Here is a 20,515-nt window from a genome sequence, read left to right as displayed (position 1 = left end):
ATGTTACCTACAGACAGCTCTGTAGAAATTTTCCTCAAGTTTCTGCTTATTACTGTTTGAATTTATAATATTTCAGTTTACCCTAACGCTAATCTGATGTAACTGAATGTGCTTTTTGAGTTCCATTAACAAGTCGGATGTGACATTAACCAATTTCAACACTTCATTATGTTTCCTGGGATTTGAACCAGGGTCTCCCTTAGGAAAGCCTAGACGATTTACAGCTTCTTTGTTTCCTATTTTCATTTTGCCTGGCATTCCGCAGGATTTAATTGGTGCCAAAAAATATGTTTCTAGCTGGACGTAATGAGCTGAAACTTTATAGATTAAATCATCAGTCAATATACATTCTTTGGAAACATGTTAATCTCCGAGGCTTCACAGTGGATATACTGGATTCTATTGCAGCTGCTTGAGTGTGTTTTCGCAAAGGTCTTACCAACAGGGTGGTGTTGGTCTTTGTATGCAGTGATAAGCAACAACCAAGCATAAGTAGGCAGATCCTCTGTGACCACTCAAATTAGTTATTAACATACCTGAAGAACCTTTAACCTTGTACCTGGTAGTGATTGTATAATGCATTTATCTTCTTGGGTTTCATGCAATTGGATCCACTTATCTGGTGATGGGTCTTCTGATGAAAAATGATCTTACTTTTGTTTTCATCATAGTCAAGAATATCCTCATGAGTGACTACGTGCTCCCAAGCTTGACTCTAATCTTGGAGAAAACAAACAAACTCAACTCGATGAATGGTTACATTTATGTTTTGAAATATAAATCCTTGGACCCTCGTATCTGCTAATGGTTTTGCAATGAGAAAAAAACTAAAAAAACATATTTGATATTTCTCTTTGCATCATTGCCATGATACTCTAAATGAGTGGCTAAATATTCCAGCTTTCGAATCTACTCTCTGTGAAAACAATCCTAGTCAACTCTTGGCTATGTTTTTTGCCAGGTGCAAACTTATCCCTTATGCTTTATCTTGTAAAGTGATTTATCACTCTGTGGTAGCAGTTGCATAACTATGCTTCAAAGAAAAATATAGACTTGATAACATGTACTGAATACAAAAATGCATTTATGAGTATTTAAATTTTCTTGTAACAATGTTTGCATTTTTAATACATGTTTGATGTATTTATATTTTATTGGTGGCTATGAACTGCATTTATCATGGGATGGGTAAAAAACAAACTCTTTTCATTTGTGCAATTTTGAGTGCTTTTATATTTGTTATGTTCTTTACCAATTTCTTCTTTTGTGATAGATTACACAAACATCATTGATCAGCCCAGAGTTTCTTGGCCTATCTTTAACGGGTAGACCCATAGATTGAATGACCCTGCACTTTCCAAATGGTTAGGTATCATTGATCTACTGATCTTTAGTGTCTTGTGACTCCCAACATAGAGCACTATGAAGGTTGAGCAAAAGATGATCAAACTTATACTCCAGCAGAAGAAGAAGGGTTTCCAGTTATTGTAACTCCATTACCAATCTTTCCTATTGGCATCCTATAATATTATTTGCTTTTTATGCATACTAGGAAGAGGTTTTCATATTACAAATCTATTCCAAAAAATGGCTTATTGGCAACATTGAAGTGATGATTTGCGGTGTAAAATTCTCTAATAATGACAAATGTTTCAATCTGTCCCAGAGATCACTGCCAGATTCCTTCCCAGAAGCAAAATCTGTTCCTCATCATCTTTTTACTGGCCAGGATTGAAATTCCTTCTAGTTGTCCTTGAGAGGAAATGAAGTTTCATATCATCTATGTGGCACTGGCTATATCCACTTAGAGCAGAGATCCTTCTACACTCTACGCGGATTGTCTAACAACATTATCTACATTGCAAATGATCTATAGATTCTTGATGAATCCTTTCTCTTAAGGTGATCGTCCATTGTTCATGTTTATGGCTTCTATCATCTTCGCAACATGCTTGTTCTTTTGGATTTTGGGAATTGGTTGCCTGACCTTTCTTTTATTGAATGCCCTTGCTTCACCTTTTGCTTCTCTTATGTGTATTTTCCACAAACCTTAATGGTATATGTGGCCATGGCAACTTTGCCATGTCCCTCTTTTAGGACTAGAATAATTAAATAATATTATTTTAAGCTGGGTCTAGTAATTTTATATTTTTGGGGCAACTGAATAATATTAATTTAATATTATAAAAGTTTTACTAAACACTTAATTATAAAAAATACTTTTCAATACTTTGGAGGGAAATTTAAATCTAAGGGCCTGACTATGAAAGCTCTAAAAAGGTAGAGCTTGGCTTCATTTCATCATCTAGATTTCGTTTGGCATTCTTCACTTTGGAGCAATTGTGTATGAATTTACAACCAAGGACAAAAATCCTTGGCTTTCAGAGGTTTGTGAGAATAAAGACCCTCGTGAACTTCATTTTTTAAATTGGGGATGAAAACATCATGAACTTTGTAAACCCTCTTTTCTTTCTAAGGCATCCTCACATAGGGGTTGCATCGGAGCTGATATTGGAGAGTTCATGTTAAATTTCCAGCTGGGTGATTCGATTTGCAAGTAAACACTAAGGGTGTGATTTCTGATTTGTGAGTTTGGAGGCCAGATAATTATTGAGAGGTGTCGATATCTTGTTACTTGTGGCGGATCTACATATTCATGCACTGAACTTCTGATTGCTGCTGTGCTGGATGAGTTGTTCCAGTTAGATTGCCATCCTTGTAGGCTGCTATATACCACAAGGAAGGGGGCTGAATCATTTTTGGGGCGATCCTAGTTGAGAGAAGAGAGCCCACAACCTACTGTGAGCCTCACACCTTTGTAGACTGCAGCTATATACTACAAGGAAGGGGACTGAGTCAGTTTTGGGGTAATCATAGTTGAGAGGAGGGAGCCCACACCCTACCGTGAGCCTCATAAGCTGTTTGCAACTCTCTAAAGTCTATTCTGCATTGATATATTGTTAATTGCTGGCTGCTACCTTACACCATCACATGCAATCAAGTATCAACCAATGACATATTTGAGGTCTAAACCTACAGATATAATTGCAGGCACATCACATAGGGAGGCAGAAGGTTTATAACCTATTCATAAATAGAGGATTGTAGGGGAGATATTGTAGGTTGTTCACAACAGTTTGCGGTTTTAATACACTTCCAGATCTGATCACAGGTCTGTTCACCACATAAACTTTGTAGTTTACAGTCTTATGTTGTAGAACCTAGGGTTTGTAAATTTACCCTTGTTTTGATGTAATGCAATTTAGATCTATTCAAGGATGGTGTTTGAGAAGTTGTTGATGTAATTGTTCTTATTTTTCCAGTTTATTGTCCTTACTTTGTTGTGAAATGATAGAAGTATACAAAAAAAATATATTTTTCTAGAAATCCTAGATTGGGACATTATAGTGGTATCAAAGCATTGATCTTGCTATCTTGTTTGTAGAAGAACTAATCTTTTGATGTAGATCTAGTTTGATACATGAAATGACAGAGAATTTAAATATTGTTAGAGGAAGAGAAGAGAAGAGGAAATCATAGGCAATCAAGATAAGAGAGAAGAAACAAATTTCCAATAAATTATCAAGCAAAGTAATAGGGAGTTAGCTTGGGAGATCCAAACTTCCATGAGGGAGTTCATGTTAGATATAGCTTGAACCTTGAGGGAGTTGAATCACTATTTGACTGCATCTAGGCCAATCTAGAATTTTCTAGAAGGAAGTAATTTAGCCAATGATAGGGTGTCAATCAACCCTCCCACTAAGACTCTTTAGGCAAAGTTTCTACAAAGAGAAGATTTGCTAGAGGAACAACAACTTCAGCCTCACATTGTCATGCCCCCTTTTTGTGATAATTTATGTTATGGACTAAATTTGCTCATTCCCTATTTTCCGCATCTTCCTTAGTCCCATTTTATGTGCATGTTTTTCCTTTTTTCTCCCCTAGTGTCTATATAAGGTCCTCAAAGCCTCTGAGTTTGAAGGCACGCTCAATCTTCTAAGTGTTTGCTAGTTGTTGGAGTTTTAGAGTTCCTAGTCTAGGCATGATTTCTCGTCTAAGTCAAACCTTTTCTTATTCCCTATTGGACTTTTGGACTTCATCTTTTCATGCCTTCCATCCTTCCCTCGCTCTTGCTCTGTATTTGTTGGATTTATAGACCTATCCTTATTAGCATAGTTGAACTACACGCCAAAACCAAAAACTTGCCAAGGCCCCAAAAAAAACTCAGCAAAAAACTTGGGAACTTAAAAAATTGCTCAAATTTAATTAGAAATGCATTTTTTTTTGCAAAATTCAATGAGGAGATGCATCCAATGAATCAATAAATGAGAACACAAAAGAAACAAGTCGAGTCTAGATATATTTAATTGATTTAAATGCAAATTGGGTACAAAATCGCATCCTCATGAGGAATGTTGATGGCTGGAAGCAAAATAGTAAATAGTTTTTGTAAAATTAAAAGTAAATACATCAATACAATTACATCTTCCTCTTCCTAGCTCTAGTAAAAACTAGGGGAGAGGTAGAACTAGAGGGTCTAGTCTTAGAAGTTTGCTGTGGCTGTGCCTCCTCGCTCGGTATGACTGGCTCAGACTGTGGCTCGATCTGCATACTGGATGTAGCTCTGCCTCTAGCTGTTCCTGGCATTGGCAATGACTCCTCATCATTCTCATCGTCCTCAATGTCATCCAATGTGAATCCAAATCACCCTCCTCCTCCTCCATAGCCTGCCTCTCCAAATCATACATGTTATCCTTAGTAAACAATGGAGGCTGCTCCTGCGATGTCCAATCACTGTAAGGATCTATATCATCCAAATCAATTGGACTAGTTGGTGCTTCCTCTACCTTCCTTATGCGAAATCGAAGATTATATTGCACAAGGACAAGGTCATTGAGGTGTTTTTGAGCTAACTTGCTCCTCTTCTTTGTGTGGATGGCTTCGAACAAGCTCCAATTGCGCTCACAATTGGATGAACTACAAGGTTGACATAAGATTTTGAGGGCAATTTTTTTGAGATTTTGGGTATTTCCACCCCAACTTTGTCACCAAGCACCTGCAAAATAAAATATTGAAAAGTTAGAAAGCAAAGTGAAAAGTGAAAACATATTTTATCAAATTATCAATTACTTTAGACTCCAAAATCCAAATGGCAAGTATTATACTTGGGTTTTGAGTGGTTCTTCCTCTCCTAGCCAGCTCATAAGAGAATAGCTTACCCTTTGCTTCCTCATAATTTTGGAGTTCGGCCACAACGAGGTCTCTCACCTAAACCTCAGGTACCATCCTCTGATTGCATGTAGTGAGGCCCTCAATGACATCTCCATTAGGATCTGAGTAAGAATTCTCGAACTTAAAATGAGTGTTGAGGTTGTACCCTGCTGCATGAATGGGTTGGTGGAGCTGATTGTTCCATCTCTTATCAATAATTTCCTAGATGGGATCAAATTTGAGTCTATCCCTCTTGTAGTAATTTTTGATAGACTCCTTGGCCCTACCCATGGCCTCATAAACATACCCCATCCACGGTTTGATTCCCATCTACCAAGCAGAGAACTCTAACCAAGGGCTCTGACAACTACAATTGAAAAATACAAATTACAAAAAAATTAATTATTGCAGTTACAAATTAATAGTGAGAGACTTGAATCAAGAATAGTTAAATATTCAAGTTTTGAAGTTACCTTCACAATCTTTGTAGCTCTTTGTGCAAATAGGTTGTCGAAGACTATGCATGCAACACCCTCTCCTTCAAGTTTTTTTGAATGAGGTGAGTCTAGCTATGCTTGACTCACAAACATTTGTTTCAAAGAAGTCAATGCACCAAGAATGCTTTGCAATGTCAAGAAAATCGTTGCAAACCTTGTGACACCCGCTCTTACCAAATCTTTCCCTTGGGTGTGCTCTCTTATCAGGTGAAGAACCCAAGGGTGATTGTAAATATATTTTGTGATCTTCCTTGCATCTTCCACAACTAGGGTCACCCAATCAAGATTTCCTATGTCCTCCAAAAGAAGGTCAAGGACGTGTGTTGCACAAGGTGTCCAAAACAGAGTGGGGTGCCTATGTTGGAGGATTCTACCTGCTGCCACATATGCTGCTACATTATCCGTGATTATTTGCACCACATTCTCAACTCCCACTTCTATTACAATTTGCTTAGAGCCAAAGTTTCAGCATTTTTCACCTTGTTGGAGGCATCCACTGATTTCAAGAACACCACATTGTTCTTGCAAGCAACCAAAAAATTAATTATGGTGTGGTTTTTGCCATCTATCCACTCATCGGAAAGAATAGTGCAGCCATATTTTCTCCATTCTTTTCTTTGGTCCTCCACCACTTCTTTTGCCCTATCAACCGCATTTGTGAGCAACCTACAAGAACAAAGTGAAATAGGTCTTAGTACACAATTTTGATTTAATAAATAGGAAAAACTTTTAAAAATGAAATCAAGTGGACTATTTACTAACCTCCCACCCAAGTCCTTGCGAGAAGGGGCCTTGTATCCTTTTGCTAAAACTGTCAATACGGTAACCAAACTAAGCCAATAAGGATTGTTTGCCACATTGAATGGGATGTTGTTGAAGTACCAAAAATCAACACACGCAATGTCTGTTTTCTCATGCACCTCCATATTCCATCTAGTTGCCTCTAATGATGGTTGTGTTCCAGGTGTGTTCCTGGGCACAAAATAATTACCTATAGACTATGCCACTGATGGTGATGCAGCAGGTGCTCTAGTAGAAGAAGCAGAAGTGGTGGCCGAGGTGGTGCTGGGTTTGCGGATACGTGGGCCACGACGAGAGCCCACTATGCCCTAAAGTGCTTCTTCATCTTCTTCTTGAAGGTCAATTGAAGCACCTTGAGATTCAACTATGGCTGCTCTCATGGCTAGTTTTGTCCTCACCCTCTGTAACTTTTTCTCTTCCCTAGCTGCAAGTATGGCATTAACGTCTCTTTTTTTTTTCTTTTGTGGCCCTAGGACATACCCTAGCATCATGCTTCTCGATGCTTGCAAGATGGTTTTTGAGGCGGTTTATGCCTCCATGAAATATTCTTTCACATTTAATGTATATCATTGACCTAGGTTCCGGTCCTTCAAAGGCATACTTCCAAGCTCTATCTCTAGCACCTTTAGGATGGGTGCCTACATATCCAGATGGGCATGCATCTACTGGCGGGGTAGACCCTGAAGCTGAAGCTAAAGCTGAACCACCTATATTTGCCATTATAAATTAATGGTTGTTAACCTACACATACAAAGTGAAAAGACAAAGTTAATATTTTAGTTAAAAAAATTAGCAAACTATCTGAATTAGTTTAAATTATTTTTAGACATCATTGAAAGTTAAAAAAAAATAAAAAAATTGTTAGGGTTTGAATTTTTTTGAAAAACTAGAGATTGTTCAAAAAATAGTGAAAAAATCAACAAAAATTGTGAAAAATGGTGTTAAATCTTGTTCCAATGACTCTAAATCAATTTTGACTACTTAGGAATGATTTTCTATTCATCTAGATGCAACAAAAAATAAATAAAATGTTTTAAAAAAACATAGGAAAAAAATCAGAAAAACTACCTAGGAATCTGATTTTCTTTCAAAAACCACCTCAAATCCTCTTATAATTGACAAGAATAAATGGAAATCAGTTTGCAAATGCTTGGGAGGGCATTTTTCCCCTTAGCAGCAAAATAGCAAATAGGAAATGATGAAATGAACCTTTTTTTTTCACATTTTCTGCTTATCAAACTAAGCGGCTGAGTTTTTAACATGGACTTGCCAAGTTTTTGTCAAAAACTCGATGAGTTAACTTGGTGAGTCAATGGTGTATTTACTCGCCACAGAGAAAAACTCGCCGAGTTTTCTGCGAGTAGTTCATCTATGCTTATTAGCATACTTGTTACTTGACCTTGATGCTCCGATTTGTGGTATAAGTCTTGTGGTATCTCTAACCCTTGGTCCCTAGTATTCACACCTTTGTTTTCATCCTCTTCATAACACCATGGCATGTGTCATAATGTCTCATTAATGGTCAATTTTGGTGCGCTAACTTTCAATTGTGGGACTTTCTCTTTCCCATAATTATTGTTCAAATTTGGAGTTGTGGATTTACATTGTGGCTGACCCATTATTATTGTGATAGATATAAAGGGGTGAATGAATCCATTTAGGGGTCATCATCTACAATCAACCAAATTCCTTTTACAAAACGTTTTGAGCACTTGTGTTTGAGTGTGGGAATACTAGGATGAAAATCCTGGTGATTTTGGAGGGTGATCTTGTATAGAGTTTGCATTTGAGCTTCGCTAGGCATGGACTTTAGTTGCATTGTATTGATCTGATTTGCTATTGTTTTTGGGATTAATTGTTGCTATTGTAGAATCATTTGACTGTGATACAATCATTATTGTAATAGGAAAGAGAGCAATAATTACATCTATATTTGCTATTCATTATAATAAGAAGATTGGGTGTTATGTCGGCATTGTTGATCAGAGTGTAATGAAATTGTTGATGTATTTATAGTAATTTAAATTTGAGTTGTCTAAGATTTGATTAAGTAATAGGGCTCGATAGAGTTGTTATTCGACTAGTAAGCGTTTGTCGAAGGTCAAGAATTAGATTTGTATTATTGTTTTGGCTCGAAACATTATAGTGGTATCAAAGTTGGTTTTCCTTCTAGCCTATGAATCATGGGAAGATTGTTTAGATATCTAATGCCAATAATAATGAGAACAAAGGCCCAATCATAAAAGGAAGCATTGGAGAGAAAAGTCAGATAGTTGAAGGCATCATAGCCTGTCACAAAAGGTATAGAAGTCTTGATTCTGATACCTAGAAAATATATTTCTTTTGCAGAATTGTGATTTAGATATGAGGCATCCATCAAGAGGATTTCATCAAAGTCAACTTCGCAAGAATCTCCAAGTATTCAACATAGAATTGAAAAGGCATAAGGAAGAAGAACAATTAAAAATGAAGCCTCATGAAGCTATCAAGTGAGCCACAAAACTAGAACAGTCAATGCCTCTTTCCAGTCATGAGCATAAGAAGAACTCTCTTGTCAAAAAGGATGTTGCCATAAATGAGCTTAAAAGAAAGAAACTTTGCTTCATGCAAAGAACCTTGGGAATTGAGTCACAAATGCCAAGGTAGAGATGAAATGACATCTGAAGCAAAATCACAACTAGAGGTACACCAAGCTGCAAAGTGAAAGTAAAGATCATATTGTTGAGTTCTCACAATGGGAAAATGTTCTTTTTGATGAAGTTAATGAGATTTCAACAATGTAGGCTCAAGATAAAATAAATGAAGAGAATTTTCTAACAATTCTTAGTGATGTTCAAAATACTCCTATTGAAATTTCAAAGTTGGAAAAGAATGAGCCTTTGTCATATGAAGTGTGTTTACAACATTGTGGCATTAATGAGTACAAGTGTGTATGCTAATCTTCATTCTGAAACCATGACTCACAAGAGTGGCAAGGTTGCTTCAAATCTCTAGGAAATCTCCAATTTGGCAATAGAAAGTAAACTTTGATGGTCTTTTCCATAATAAGGATAGTATCAATAGAGTAAATCCCTTATATTTTGGTAACAACAACTCCTATCCTAGATGTAGAAATGGTAAATTGCACCACTCTTGGAAAAAAGCATGTAAATCCATTATATGTTTGAAATCATAACAACTGAGCCCCCAAAAAAAGATACAAAATTTCAAGAGTGTGAGAAGAAGCAAATGGAATGTATGGAACTTAATGTTGAAAAAGAGATTTTTTTTTGATTTTGATGGTGCAGATCATAACATTGCCAATGCAAAGTTTGCAATCTTGGGTTTGCAAGATGGAATGGTTTATCCTTCTATTCCTCAAGAATAAAAAAGGGTTAGTCTACTTAACTTCACTAAGGAGGAAAAAGGTAACCATTTTAAACATTTCTATGATTACAATTTAAATATTGAAGGAGATAGTGATAGCACAGATGCACTTGACATTGTCTTTCTAGAAATTTTGTCATTAGGAAAAGTGCTCTCAACATGGGAAAAGAATTAAGATTACCACCTACAATAAAGGACACATACTTCTACTCAAATGCAAAGTTGGTTATGCATTGAGGATTGGGATCCTAGTAGCTAGGGCATTCCTACAATTCATCTTGGTAGAGGATGCAACATGTTGTCATATTGGTTGTTGACAATGACAATCAAGAATATGTATTCATTGTCTAGGATCTTTGATGAGTATGTAATGGGAAAATAGATCATGGTAGTGGATGATCTCATGAGTTTGAATAGGCCAATTTTTCTTGTCCTTTTTAGAGACCTAATTCAATTGAAGAGGAGGCATACATGCCTGCCAATACAAGTGTGCTCAAATGGTAGTTGAAAGGCAAATGTAATGCAAGAAGAGGTTTTGAAGTTTGTGATGAACTTGATATCATTGTTCCTAATGAAATCGGTATACTATGCACCTAGATAAAGCAGCCACTCAATGTTGCCATGGATGTGTAGAGGTGTAATTTGGAACTAGGGTTTCACCTAATAGGATAAGACCACTAATGAACCAAATTAATCTTTACATTGAAAGAGGGGTGAATCCAATAGATCTAGCCTCAAACCAACTAAGGAAGGGCTGAGAACTCTGATTAGATTCACCTGGTTAGGGTTTTGATTCCCTCTTTCTAAGTTGAATTGTGAAAATGCTGATATTAGGATAAATAGGGGATTATTGAAGAGATCGGGCATAAACAACGATCTATAGTCGTCACACGAAGCCACAAACCTGGATTTGAGTAGAAGATGATGGTTCGGATATGTTCCCAAAAGTTTAGCTTAAATTGTTGGGACTGTGGTGATGGTTGCCATGGTCGTCCAAATTTTTTGTCATTAAAAGGTGAATCCGTTTGTCTCTATGGATTATGCCAATCCTGAAAAACACAGTTCCGCACGTGTTCCTGCACACAATGAAAAGGGGAAAATTGTTGGGAATAGGGGTTTGCCTAAGTCAAACCCTGGTTTGGAATCAACCTTGAATGAAATAATGCAAATACTGAAATAATTATTTAAGGAAATGTACCCCCAGATCTGCAATTGTTGATGATGATGATGCTTTGCTCTTTGAATGTAATCACAAATGTTGTAGGAAAATGACATGACAAACTCAAAAACCTAATCACACGCACATGCTTGCATGAAAATTGACATGACTTTGCTCCACAATGCTTGATGATGAATATGCAACCTTGAAGATTTTTCAAAATGCTTGATTAATGTTTCACGGATGCAAGAATACTTTGGGAATTTATTGCTTAGTGTCTTAGATTGATTGGATGAAAATGAGTTGAGAAGGATGCCTTATATAGGGATTTCATAATTAAGATCACTTTTAGGCTGGCTTAGAATTGATATATTTTTGCATAGAGCTAGATTTGAATATGATAAGACCGCCCAATTATCCTCTCGAAATTTGGGGAAAAAAAGTGTGGGACTATGGTGGTGGGTGCCATGGTCGTATCAACTTTTTTCCGAATTTCTAGGGATGCGAGCTATATCGTGATTCTAATGCAAATTCCAGCTTGGTGGCTCAAACCAAGATGTGTAGATATGCGAAATATGCTTTGAGAGTTGAAATTAAGGTAGGATTAAGGATAAATCAAGATAAAATGATAAAGGGCACACCTAGAATTAAGGGCCCAAATAAGAGTGTGATGATGTAATAAGGTGGAATAAGACCCATAATATTGAATTAAATATTAATTAATTACAATAAATGTCCTATAATGCATAGAGGAAAGGAAAATACTAAAATAGGTGCTAGGAGAGTGTGAAATTGGACACACATAAAGATGTACAATTTACGACGCTACAGGATGAACATAAGGTATGTAATGCATTCAATGCTCTAAGAACTAAAATAACATTAATGGGTGTAGAATGATCATAGTAGTAAGTTTCTAACTTTCTATGGATTCATAAATATGAGCTAAAGTTTACTTTTGAAGGAAGAGTGGTGAGGACATCAAGAACTATGGTGATAGAGAATATACACACTAACTTGTTTAATGGATCATTATCAAATAGAAGATTCCAACAAGCCATGGAAGAAGTTGGTAGTTGAACCTTTGATGCCAGGAGATCAATAGTGCAATTTCCCATGGGAGGGAGTCAAAAGTTGATGATTCAGAGTTGTCTTTGGGTCGATAAAAATGGAGCACATGAGGAATTGACAACATTAGAATTACATTAGGTTAGTCAAGAGCGAAACAAGGATTGTCATCTTGCCAAAATGTTGCACAAAGGTCTATAAAGCTACATCAATGGAAAGAGTAGCTGCTGGTAACAACAAGGAAACAGGTGCAAGTTCTAACTGAGTTGGAAAGAACGAAAAAGGCCCGTTTAAAAGGTAATTCTAAGTTGTAGGCAGGCCTAGATGACAAATGATGTTGGGAATAAACATACAATCACTCTTACAGATCTACAAGTAGTGAAGAATACCTTGGAATGGATGAAATCGGAATATCTATAGCTTATTAAAGGCTAGGATCTGGCCATCAAAATTGTAGAGACGACCCAAAATGCATCTAAGAAAATAGAGGAAAGGGTTGATGAGCTTACCTTTGAGCTTAAAGCAACCAAGGATACTTTAGAAAAGATTCAAATAACACACTTGGAAGTAGAATAAAAGCTTGAGGTGGTAGCACATGCGAGGAAGCAAGGGCTAAGGAAATTGGACTAGTAGCTGAGGAACTTGATAGGCTTCACAAGAAATTTGATTTAGAACAACTTTCGGCAATATTAGAAACTACAAGTTTAGAGTTGGGCTTATCCTAGATAGTTGGGCAAGGAATTAAAGGCCAACAAACACAACTTGTGGACAATTGCCTAGATTTGGGCAAGCATGAAGAAGAGTTTAAGTAGGAAAAAATGATTTTAATCTCTTTCTAGTTTCCTTTGGATTATTGATAACCCCCTATTTGAGGTGAATGTAGGGATATCATCTAGTTCACATTTCTTAATTTTTGATAATATCTAAATGGTGCAGTAGAAGCCGACTACATCACAAGAAGATCTAGGGATGGGGAATTGCAAATTTTAAAAAATGGGATGAAATTCAATCAAGATAGAATATATTCGTGATACATCTATTGCTAACATCTTAGATAGTAATGAGAAGGATGATCAATGTGTGAGAGAAAATGATCTCACGAAGTATGAGGACAAAGCTTTTCTTGTATTTATTTATGAGATGAAGCAAAATATCTTGAAGGCATCACATGATACGTCCACAACAAGACACTCTAGATCTTGTACAAATTGTAGGGAAAATGGAAAGAAATTCATGCAGAAGTGCTTCAAGAAGGGAGTTGTCACACATGATCAACGACATGCTACTCACTCTCCAAATAAAGGAGAACATGTCTTTCCTCCAAACCTGTTGCTACCTTCGCTTATCACCCATCAAGTTTGGGAAAGGGCATTCATGGATTACATTTGGAGTCTTCCCAAGGTGTATGGCAAAGATCACATTTATGCTATTGTGGATGAGATAAATAAATTACATAGGTTGCCTAAAATGACTGTCGACAATGGAGGTAGTAGATTTGCTAGCAGTTGTTGTCAGGCATTATTTAATTTAACGGGTGCAAAGCTCACTCCTAAAATAGGCTATCCAATACAAGCATTTGGGCCAACAAAAATAACTTATAAAAGACGGTTGGACGATACTTGAGGGATTATGCCTCGAAATGTAAATCGGCATGGGTTAAATGGCTGCACTTGAGAGAGTATTGTTGTAATTGGCTCCAACATCCATCCATTGGAATGTATTCATGCATGACAATGTGTTTATTATGTGCCACCTTGCATTGACTTAGTGTTCATGAATTTTGGAGTGTTTCTTATAAGGTCAATCAATGCCATCATTGTCACAAGGATGGCAATTTTGGGATGTGGAGCCATCACAAATTAGCTAGTTCATGAGAAGAACCTAGCTATAGGGGGTTTTGTTTCAAAACAAAGCAAGGGTTCTGGAACATTTGAATTTGCTTGCTTCAGGGTAAGTAATTTCAAGTGGGGTAGACTTGTTATGTCCTCTTTTGTAATAATCTATGTTATGGACCAAATTGTTTATTTCCTATTTTACTCATCTCCCTTGGTCTCTTTTGGTGCGTGTGTATTTCCTCTTGTTTCTCTCAATTTCTTATAATGTCTTCAAAGTCTCTAAGATTGAAGGCATGCCTAGTCTTCTAAGTGCTTGTCATTCATTGGAGTTTTAGAGTTCCTCATTTGATCATGCTAACCCAAGTTCTGTTGACATGTTTTTTATGACCGCGTCTAACACAAAATAAAGTCACCAACGATCACCTTATCCTCTCTTGATCAAGATTAGTCCGTATGTTAGGATTGCTTAAAGTTCAAACGGCTAATCCCAAGGTTCCCTCAGTGCGTGGACGTGACTCGGATGTTTGATGGGTTTGCTGATAACCCAAGGGGCCTTACGTGTGTTCAATTGGAGAAGACTCATGCAAGCTCAAAGATTTCTGCACGGATGATTTGCAATGAAAGCTCTAATTTTGGATCTTTTGGATTTTTCAAATTATGCGGAAAGTAAATGAGAATGGGGTAGAGAGAACTATGCTAAAGCTAATCTAATCCTAAGAACAGGAGACGGGGTAACTCATGCAAAATCAAACCACGCTTCATTTCGCCAGCAGAGCACAAGTACATGAAGGCGGTGCAATCTTCAAAGGGTGGGTGGAGGTTTTTCAGATCATCAATATAGACTATCGGATCGAACAATCTTTATTGATGACCGAAGTTAAGCATATACACATCAAAAGGCTCAGGCTAACTTTGCACGGTATACAATAATCAGCTGCACACCAAAAGTATGAGCTCAGATTCTGCAACAAGTGATCCTATCAAATCTAGTTCTCCTAACAACATATAAGCAAATCTAATCTAATTGAAGAGAGCAAGACCATGCAGATTGCCAAAATAGAACAAGAATACACCATCAAAATCGAACAATGTATTAAGTTGGCTACTTCACAATCCTGATGCAACAATCTCATATAATAATCTCTCCTCCCTTTACAAATGAGGGGGGTCACCCCTTTATATAGGCTTCAAGCCCTGGCTACTTGCAAAACCCTAATTAGGGTTTGCCCAAAAGATTCTCCACTCAAGATGCAACAAGGTGGGTATCAGCAATAAATACCCCATAAAGCCCATATACAATTAATTACAATCCTGTCGAAAATTGCACCCATAAAGCATTAATTGACCATTACATTTAAAAAGTGCCCACTATGCAATGAATGTACCCTCATGCAAAAATCGCCCATGATGCTATAAATGCACCATCATCTCCTGAACGTGACGACTGCATGCAGAAGGAATCTGCCATAAATTCAACATGCAATTACCGGGTCGTCATTTGGTCAAACATTCCGATAATGAATGCGCCATTCTACTGCCACGTGTTCAATAGATCCTCGCCATGCAAGTGGACCCCGCCGTCGTATATCCACTCCTGCATATTTGGAATTGTTGGAGAGGGAAAATTCCACTTAGGAAGAATTTTCTTGAAGTCTCCTCAACTTTCCTTGCTTGAAGAACGTTTTCCATCAATTTTCACCATCTCCTATTTTTTAGGAAGTTTTCTAAAATTTAGGACTCGGGTCTAGGAGAGAGAGAATTCTCTCATGATTCCAAATCTGTAAAACTTCTGAAATTTGGATGTGATTTGGTTCCTAAAAATAGGATTTTTCAAAATTATTCCCGAGGGGATTTCTTGCATTTCCATTCCTCCTTGACCCTCGAAATTCTCCTTTGCCTTGGAAATTTCCATCCCAGACTTTCAAACTTAGGTGTGGAACGTGGAATTCAGCTTGGTGAAGGAATTTCACTATTTCCATGCCTTCGAAAATCTTCAACTTCCTAACTGGGCCTGGAATTTTGACTTTGGTAGAGGAAATTCATCCTTCCCATGTCCTTCCTTGATACTTGGATTTTCGCGTGCCTCAAACAAATTTTCAGTTTTCCAACTTAGGTGTGGAATTCACTCTTCATGGTGGAATTCATCATTTCATCCTTGATTTTTTTTCCTGACTTAGCCATTTCAACATCCTTTCCTTGGCCAAGGCGTTGATCCCTCCATTCCCTAGAATCTTGAATTTTCTCCATCTTCCACGCCTTGTGTGTTTTGGCGCCTTAATGAACCCTTGGGCGCAAATTCTCCATGGAGGAGGAATTCATGAGTTTGAGCATTCTTCCATGCCTTCATGGATTTGGCGCCCCATCCTGTGCTTGGGCGCTAATTTGCTTGGGTCATGGATTTTCATTGTTCTTTCATTTTCCTTCATCTCTCTTGTTTGGCACCTTGATCATGGCTTGGGCGCTATTTCACTTGAGGAAGGAATTCACAACTTTTCCTTCCCTCCTTGACCTCTTTACTTCAGCACCCTACCTAAGTGTTGGGCGAAATTTTGCACTGGAGGAGGAATTTTGTCAATTTTGAAGCTTTCCATGACTATCAAGTTTTGGCGCCCTGGTACCTTCCTTAGGCGCAATTCTCCCTAAGGCAAGGAATTCTTAACTTCGACATTTTTCCATGCATCATCCACTTTGGCACCCTCCCTTGGAGTAGGGCGGAATTCTCACTAAGTGGTGGAATTCACAATTTTCCATGCTTTCCATGACAACTTGGGCGCTGAATTGACTTGAGGAAGGATTTTCATGAAACATATTGAAGATGCCACTTATACTTTAAGTTATATTTCATATATATTGTCAGGATGTTTGAGAGTGGTTTAAGGTCCCTAGGAATCATAATGCAAATTTTGGATTTTGGAAGATCTTTCAAATTTTCAGACTTAGTCAAATTTTAGGCCATTTCCGGATCAGGATGACATTGGTGGATTGATGTGAATTTCCAGACTTGGATGATTTTGCATGCTTTCCTCTTCTGGAATAGGAGTTCCAAACTTAACCATTTTTTTGATCCAACTTCTTTGCCTTCTGACTTGTTGGTGTTTGTTTTATCATCTACCAAACATTAGGATAGGATACCCAAAGGCATTCTATCCTCTCCTGAAAAATCACTACTGATTCCAAGGTCTATATGTGCGAACAAGCGACTTTAGTGGAATAGCTTCTTGGGTAGTGTATGCTGAAATTTCAAGGGGGACTTACGTTGACAAGTATCTTGAACTTAGATGGATTTAGCAATTTTAGGCTCGTCTTCTTTTTTTTTGGGATTTTTTGGGATTTAGACTTTCAAAAGAAAGGGAAAAAGAGATAGGGTTTGAAGAGGCTAATATAAACCTACGAATTCTGGAGACGGTATCAACTGGGTGCTCTCGAGAAACCAAACCTTGCTTCGCCACACTAGGGACAACTACACAAGGCCGGTGCAATCTTCAATGGGTTGTGCTTATGATCGAGATGCTGAGATGCACAGGGGATGGGCTCAGACTAACTTTGCACGGTAGAATGGAAATCATCCATTTACCAAAAGTATGAGTGGAGATACACCATCAATTGATACTTATCAAATCCTTAATTCAAATTAACAACAATGAAAGCAAATCTAAGTTAATTCTAACTAAGTGTTGAGGCAATTGAAACCATGCAAATCATTCAAATAATAGAGATTACAAAGTAGTGCACATGCAATATATTATCTGGAAATGACCTTAAGCAACAATACATCAAAAACCTCACACTTTCCAAATGAGAGGAGGTAGGCTTATATAGTTTTCAAGAATAAATGAACGGCCGAGATCAAATAGTGATCAAGGGCCCAGATTGAAAGCTATAAACCCTAATTAGGGTTTCCCAAAACTAACTACCCTTGACCAATTACATTTGGGACACTTGTCCTTCTTGCTAAATATGAACCATCAATGAAAATAGAAAGTTGTTGCATTGTGAAGTGTGCCCTTCTAGAAGCTTCTGGATAAGTCAGGTTCATCGAACCTGGACATGCTGACTTGGAGCGATCTGATTGGTTGGAAAATGATGAGGCGCCACCTCAACGTGTTGGATGTCTTTCTTGAATTCTCCAATTTGTGTCAAGAAATCGTCTAAGTATGGAAATCTGATTCCTTCTTGTCGCCATTTGATTCTGCTTGGGAGCTTGTCTTTTTTAATTCCTTCAGGGGATGAAATTCTTCAAGAAGTTGGAAGTTTATCTAACTTTTCCATATTTTCACCAAGTTTGAGAACTTTTCTTTCTTGATGCCTTGAGATTCTTTCAAGTGCCTCGAATTTGGAGAACAAATCCCCTCGTGAAGTTTTTCTCATACTTAGCCAAATTTTGGCTATCTTCACGCCTGGATGAACCTTGCTTGTGAACTTGTCCTCAATCTTTCGTTTGGCTTGAAACTCCAGCTGTGATCTCTATGATGATCCTGCTTCTATTTCCTCCTGCGACCTGTAAAACCAAAGGAAAATAAGTTAGAAATCTATCTTGGATTAAAGAAAATCGAGGCTGCGAACGGCTAAGTTTTTGGAAAATTTCACTTCATTTTCATACTTAGCCATGAGAATGGGATTTTCACATGTAAATTCTCCAACCTTCAAGATAACTGTGATCACAATCCAACACCAAGTGTTATAACTCCGAAAATTTCTTATAGTTAGCCAAAAAAATGATTTTCCTCCCTTAGAAATTGGAACAAATTCACTAAAAATCATTTCTCAAACTCTGGAAAAACTCAGAAAATACATAAATCTGCATTATGAATTTAATTTCACCTTCAAAAATACTCAAAAATTCAGGAGAGATTCAATAATTCGTCCTTATACTGGTTGTCTTTCTCCAAAAATCTGTGAAACTTTTGTCAAAAAAGCTTATCCAACTTCCAGCAATATCCAAAACTTTCTCCAGATGAACTCCAAACTGAAAGTATTTTACTATGCTCTCCTTAATATTTTCGAACTTCTTGGTGTAGAAATGAAGTTTACAACGAAGTATTTGTAAATAAAGTTAAATCCTCAACCAGAAACCCTTAAAATCTTCCAAATCATGTTTCCAATTTTAACTTCATTCTTTTGGAAAGTGTTGTCATGTTTCCAAATTCGAAGAAAATATCTTCCAAAAGTTTCCAATTTGGCTAAAGTTCGAAATATTTATTAATCTTCCAATATTCTCTTTAAAAAAACTTTCCATTTTGGATTTAAGTTCGAAATCCTTATCAATCTTCCAATATTCTCCTTTTGAAAACTTTCTATTTTGGATTCCTTTCGAGGATTTTTAATAATCCTTAGATATATTCTTCATTTTGGATTTAATTTTGAAATCTCAGTGGATTTTGTGACATCACTAGCATCTTGTTGATTTTGTTTGACTTTTCAATGCGTAGGTGGACTTTTGAAATTTATCTCCATCTTCTCCAAGGTATGGCGGACTTTGGAGACCTTTCCTCATGGCTCTCTTCAAGGCGAATTTTTTGGCTAAGGCATGGGGCGGACTTTAGCCTTTGCTCCTACATGGTGAAATTTTGGCTAAGGCACGGGGCGGACTTTGAAGGTCTCTCCTCATGGCTCTCCATCAAGGCAAAATTTTGGCTAAGGCATGGGGTGGACTTTGAAGGTCCCTCCTCATAGCTCTCTTTACCCTTGGCGGACTTTAAACTTGGCACCTCCTACCTTGCTCTCTTACTTTGGCGGACTTGGGAGAGGGCTCCTACATGACCTCCATCTTGGGCGAATTTTGGTGGCGGCTCCCATCTTGGGCGGACTTTGGTGGTGTCCCCAACTTGGGCAGACTTCTATCACTCCTCCTCCTTAGCCTCCCAACCTTGGCGGACTTTGGAGGGCTCTCCACCTTGGCGGATTTTAGTGTTAGCTCCCCCATGACCTCTCTAGCCTTGGCAAACTTTGGTGAGTGCTCCCACATGACCTCTCTAGCCTTGGGCGGACTTTGGTGAGTGCTCCCACATGATCTCTCTAGCCTTGGGCGGACTTTAGAAGGCTCTCCACCTTGGGCGGACTTTAAGCATAGCTCCTACATAACCCTCCTAGCCTATGGCGAACTTTAGAATGTTGGCCACCTTGGCCTCTTTAGGTTGGGCGGATTTTGGAGAGTGCTCCCACATCTTCTTTTCTCACTCCACAAGGCATAGGGCGGAGTTTAAGAGGCATGACCACCAATTGACATGCTTAGGTGGAGTTTTGATGTCCTTACCATCTTCACCAACAAGTTTGGGCGGACTTTGGAGAGTCCACAAGACATGGCGGAGTTTTGAAGCCTCTCAAGGCGGACTTTAGGAAGGTCTCCTTGAGGGCGGAGTTCTATGCTCCCTCTTCATAGCTTCTCCAACATGCATGGCGGACTTTAGACACCTCTCAACATGGCGGAGTTTTGGTCTACCTCCCAACATGGCGGACTTTTAGACATCTCCAACATGGGCGGACTTTTAGACCTTTGCTCTTCAAGGCGGACTTTTGGAGGCTCTCAAGAGGGCGGACTATATATGAAATATAACATTTAAGTATAAGAGGTATTTTAT

General features: G+C 37.9%; 1 protein-coding gene across 6 annotated transcripts in view; it reads left to right on the top strand.

Moving 5' to 3' along the window:
- The window catches only part of LOC131030629 (putative methylesterase 11, chloroplastic), a 56,875-nt gene that overhangs the window by 2,211 nt on the left and 34,149 nt on the right, over window positions 1-20,515 (top strand). The window lies entirely within an intron of this gene.

Source organism: Cryptomeria japonica, chromosome 3, assembly GCF_030272615.1.
Source record: "Cryptomeria japonica chromosome 3, Sugi_1.0, whole genome shotgun sequence".
Lineage (NCBI taxonomy): Eukaryota > Viridiplantae > Streptophyta > Pinopsida > Cupressales > Cupressaceae > Cryptomeria > Cryptomeria japonica.
The sequence above is the reverse complement of the archived record's forward strand: the minus strand, read 5'-3'. Positions and strand labels throughout refer to the sequence as shown.